The sequence below is a fragment of the Petromyzon marinus genome, chromosome 5, assembly GCF_048934315.1.
Source record: "Petromyzon marinus isolate PM22_M1 ecotype Great Lakes invasive population chromosome 5, UKy_Petmar_22M1.pri1.0, whole genome shotgun sequence".
Taxonomy (NCBI): Eukaryota; Metazoa; Chordata; class Hyperoartia; order Petromyzontiformes; family Petromyzontidae; genus Petromyzon; species Petromyzon marinus.
In genome coordinates, this window is record NC_133671.1 from 21,244,875 (window position 1) to 21,250,584 (window position 5,710).

Here is a 5,710-nt window from a genome sequence, read left to right on the forward strand (position 1 = left end):
GCCCAAAACCGCATCGGCTTCCTTGCAGCTGCGCTCGCCTCCCCGTGCACGTGCCCATGTCTGCGTCAACAATTGCAATGATGATTATTTTAATAATTGCAACGTCCTTACTTATCCAGGAGGGCAACGCTGAGTCGTTGGGCTCTCTGTCAGGAAGACTTTTCTGTTTTTTCCCCAGGATTTTTCCGTTGCGTGTAGTCACTTTAAGATGTTCCTTGTTCATGTTTTTGTTTTGTTGCACCCGAGTCAAGAGCCGCATGGCTCACATGATTATGCCTAATAAATGAAAACTGAAAACCTTGACTGTTTATTCTAAGATGTTTCCAGTCCCGAATTAATAATGAGTTGTGTTTATTGAACAAGCGAGATAAAAAAGAAAAACGGAGCGCCCGGAGAAAACCACCCACGCGCGAGGGGGCAACACTCGATCCCCCGTATAGATGTCATCAGATGGAGATTAGTCCACACTTCGCTGTGCTCCCTTCTCCTGGCGAGCCAGGGTATGGAACCTCCTCTGCGCTCACGGGAAGGGAAGTTTCAAAACATCAATGCGTGAACCACCAACCCTCTTTGCTGCCTGCACGGTGCTGGGTTACAGGCGGCCACGTGGAGCAGCAGAGCCACCACGACCCGGCTAACACTCATGACTGGCTTACACATACCGACATAGTAGACTCCTTTTTCACCGATGAATGTGCAAAGACAAAGATCCTCCATATAGTCTTTGACAGACTGCTGGGGCAAGTGCTGTTAGCGGCACCTAATGAAGGCCGGCACGGCACACGAGGGGGTGGGTGACCAGCATCACTCCTGGCCGCCACCCCTCCCCCCCCCGTGGCGATGGGCTCGGTGAACCCCATCATCCAGCAGTGGAATGATCACGGCTGATGATGGTGATGATTGCCAGCAAATTATGGGCCAATATAATGTTTTGCTCAGTGACCGCGGTGCTGGCCCAGCGATGGCATTTATTCAGAAACCATGACCGACTTTCACAACTGACGAGATACATTTAGAGAATAAGTGATACGCCCCCCACCCCAATCCCCATATCTCTCGCACAAAGATAAAGATCCCTTGTTTATAAAGCCTTGGAGACTGCTGGGGCAAGTGCCGGCAGCGAGCGCCTATTATTAAGACAGGGCACGTCACGCAAAGGGCGTCGGGTGGTGTGTGGCCGCCGACACATGCCCATCCGCCTTCATCTCCCCACTGCTGACATTCACAACAACAATAACAACAACGCACCAAGTATTCTACTCATTTAAAACCGAGAGTCGTCAGCCTAGGGGAGGAACAGGGGGAAGGCTGAGACAGTCGCACCGCTCGCCACTTGCGACGCTCTCAAACCCCTGGGAACTGAGCCCCGGGTTGGGGAACATTGTCCGTGAACCCGCTCATGTGATCGCCATGTGGGCAAGGAGCATTTGGGGGTGGTGGAGAGAAGGACTGCTGCTCACAGGGAAGGGCATTGTCTCGGGGAGCGGGTGAGTGCAATGGTTAGCGCTACGCTGCGCTACGTACACGGCGGAGAGACTCGGGTTCGATTCCCGCTCACGGCCAACACCGGTAACGATGATCTTGAACCGGGTCCTGGGCATCCTTCCCTCGGTCGACTCAGCCTCCAATTAGTACCGTGTGAGAAGTGTACACATCGTTAATGGGGAGACAAACGGGGCCGGGAGTGGCGTGTGCCACCAACCCCCTCGTGTGGCGTTCCGACCTTCATAGGTGCTACTCGCTAACAGCACTTGCCCCAACAGTCCGGTACAGGCTATAGGGGGATCTTTGTCTTTATTATCTTGCGCTCCCCCCCCCCCCATCGCCAGTTACAAGAGGCCACGTGACGTCCCCCACTAACGGCAGCTGCTGCCCACCCCCCTTCTCGACGCCTGACCAACGTTTAAGACGAGCGACCAACATCAGTGATCCATGCCTTTCGCCGGTAAAAGTGTTGACGGCTCACGTAGCAGAACGCTCTTCACTACCTCTCAGAGGGGGGGGGCACTTTGGCCGATAAGACATCATCAGTGTGTGCGAGTGAGGGAGGGCCCGCCATGTGGCCCGCGGGCCTAGCAACGGTGCTGAGAATTGTGAACCACACCACCACCACCCCCCCTCCCAGCCCTCAGTAAAACCTCGCTGCTGCGTTGCGAGGTGGCTAGGAGATGGGAGCACAGCAAGTGGGTTCTTCAATTCCTCTGCGCGTGGACCCTCAGAGTGTTTTTCGGCGTGGGGGGGGCGGAGGCGCGAGAGTCGTGACGTCGGCACGCACGAGCCGGCCCAACGCTGTGACGTCACTGTCGTCCCACGTGCCAGAGCCAGCCAGGCAGCCATGGGACGCGAGCCAGGCAGGCAGCAAAACTTTACATTGTTTTACTCTGTGTAAGTGAGATAGCACTGTGTGATGTGGGTGGTTGGGTTGCTATCTGGACACCACAAAGCGACAAAACGTGGAACACCAAATCCAGAATCTGTGTTTATATCGGAGGAATCCGATGAGCTTTCAAGCTCTTTTTGTACAGATGTGAAGTCGGAACGGGTCACATAATCAGAGAACGAAGGTTGTTGAGTGGGCGTCGCAAATCAATGTTCGAGATTTATTGACAGCACCGTGGGTCAGCGTTTGTAAATGGTGACATATTATAGTGAATGGCATCGTGAGGAAAGCAGAATCAGCATAGGAGGTGTGAGTGGACATGTCATCATCACCACCGTGATCATCACCAGCACCATTATCACTAGCGTCATCATCAATACCACAATCTTCACCATCGTTATCATCACCCTCGCAAACAATATAACCACAATTCATAATCACGACCATTATCATCACTAGCACCACCATCATTATCACTATCGATATCATCACGACCACAATCATCACTATCGTTATCATCACCCTCCCCAACAATATAACCACCATCATTACAATCATCAACAGCATTATTATCACCACCACCATTATAACCAACATCATCACCACAATTATCTCCATCATCATCATCACCACCACAACCACCATTGTCATCATCACCAGAATCGTCACCACCACTACAATCATCATTAACAGCCATTATCGCTTCGTTTAAGATTGAGAGTTTTATTTTCTTACTTATCAACCCAATGCACATACACGATTATAAGAGTCAATCAGCGTTGGCAGGGAACCGTGAACGGCATTCGTTAATGACAAACGCGCACACACATTGTGTCACAAAGACAAAGCCCCCCCCGTGTAGCCTTAAACAGACTGTTGGGGTAAGTGCTGTTGGCGACTAGCACCGTATGAAGGCCCGCACGGCACACGAAGGGGGGTTGGGGTGGTCAGCACCACGCACGGCCGCCTTTGTCTCCCCACTAACGATGTTTTCACATCGCACCCAGGTACTCATTTAAGGCTGAGTCGACCTAGGGGGAGGCCCAGGACTCGTACAGATATTCGTCACTGCTTATCGCGCGTGAGCGGGGAAATCGAACTCGAGTCGACGTGCGGATTCGTAGCGCGACGCGCCCTAACCGCTGCGCCACCGCTCCCCCCGTCTATAAGGCACAGTCCTGGTGTTGCGACATCGCTCAGGTACAAACATCCACGCCGGGTGGGTCGTTGCTGGCTCTTTACGGGCAGACGTCACTTCACAGCAGAGCACTCACCGTTGGCATGGTGAACGCTATCGCGGCTCAGCTAATCTCGAGGCTGAAGACGTCCCTCGGGGTACGGCGAATCGGGGCGACCGCCCCGGGCCCCACGCTTTGGGGAGGGGGGGTGTGAGGGGGGCGCGCTTTCGTCGTCAGCGCTGTCAGATGTAACACTTTCCGTTTTCGTTTGAAGTCGTCGGAGGCCCCACACAGGAGGGGGGGGGGGGTTTCCCCAGGCCCTGCACCCCCCCTGTTGACGAACCTGCTCATGAGCTCATGATCTGTCTATCCACGGGTGTCACGGGGCTTCCTTGGGCGCAGATCCATCTCGCTCCTTGCACAGTTTGGCATTCCAATGCTGGATGAGGCGCCACGGTGGCTATGCGATGTTAACCACCTCGCCTGGTATACAGGACGTCGTGGGCTCCATCACCACCCTGACGCCTGCTGCTGCTGTATATTTGGAGTTTGCTCTCTCCCCGTGGTCGCGTGGATTTTTCTCCGGGTCCTCCGGGTTTTCCCACTCCACATTTAGCAACAACATCGCCACGCGTTTGGACTATTCGGCTGCTGTACATTTCCACGTGATGACGACGAGCCACTTCGTCGAGCGATCACTTGTGATGGCGAGGTCGCTTCTGAACAAATAGCTACTTAGCTCAGCGGGGCCTTACACCTGGTAACACAATGAATAGGTGAATGGTTTTAAAGTGAGCTGATGACCTCACAGCGCCATCACTGTCCGCCCGTGGTCACCTCCACGGGGCGGGTCCTTCCATCCTTTGGCTGCCATTCCGTCACCAATCGTCCATGGGCCCGTGCACCGAAGGGGATGTGTAGCATTAACCGATGGTTATCAATGCACGCACGGACACATATTTGCGTGTAAATTAATTATATCCCATCTTCATTTGATGTTGATGTAGAGCGCCGTGGCTCAAGGCGCCCTCTAACAACAGAGTTGAACAGCGGTGAGAAAAAAACCCGGAGAGATTTAGATGGTCAAGGGTCGAGGAATGAGTGACCGTAACAAGGGGGGGGTCACGTGGGGTCACATTGAGAGCAGGGGGGGCACGTGGGGTCACGTTGAGAGCAGGGGGGGCACGTGGGGTCACGTTGAGAGCAGGGGGGGAACGTGGGGTCACGTTGAGAGCAGGGGGGGCACGTGGGGTCACGTTGAGAGCAGGGGGGGCACGTGGGGTCACGTTGAGAGCAGGGGGGGGGAACGTGGGGTCACGTTGAGAGCAGGGGGGGCACATGGGGTCACGTTGAGAGCAGGGGGGGCACGTGGGGTCACGTTGAGAGCAGGGGGGGCACGTGGGGTCACGTTGAGAGCAGGGGGGGCACGTGGGGTCACGTTGAGAGCAGGGGGGGCACGTGGGGTCACGTTGAGAGCAGGGGGGGCACATGGGGTCACGTTGAGAGCAGGGGGGCACGTGGGGTCACGTTGAGAGCAGGGGGGGGGGAACGTGGGGTCACGTTGAGAGCAGGGGGGGGCACGGAGTAGAGGGGCGAGGGGCGAGAAGAGGAAGGGAGTGGAGAGAGACGACGACGGAAAGAGGAACACGTGGGTGAGAGAACAACACTCATCGAGGTTAGAGGCGATTGGGATCTGTTGAGAAAGGTAAGAGGTGGGGGGAGGGGGGCCGCATTGGTCAAGGGTCGTGGAGGAGCGGAACCCGCCCGACGAGACGACGGGCCGAGGAATAACGTCCCCTCGATTGCAGGCGACACTTGGATTGTTGCATCACAGAACCGTGTTGGCGGGAGGGGGGGGGCGTTCATCCAGCAGTGGATTGATGAGGACCGATGATGAGGAGGAAGGGGATGATGCAATGTGCGTCCAACAGCCGCTGCTGTAAAAAAGAAATGAACCTGAGTCACCCCCAACAGGTTGGGCTCTGCCTGGTCGGCGTTGGTAATTTAAACGGCACCCCCACAACCCCCGCTTTACATGACCCCCACCCCGGGGGAACTTGCGCAATCACCCCAAAGCTCCATCCCTGTACACCGCCCCCACCCACCCTGGTTGGAGGCCACGCAGATAAAAGCGTGAGGGGGGGGGGGGGTT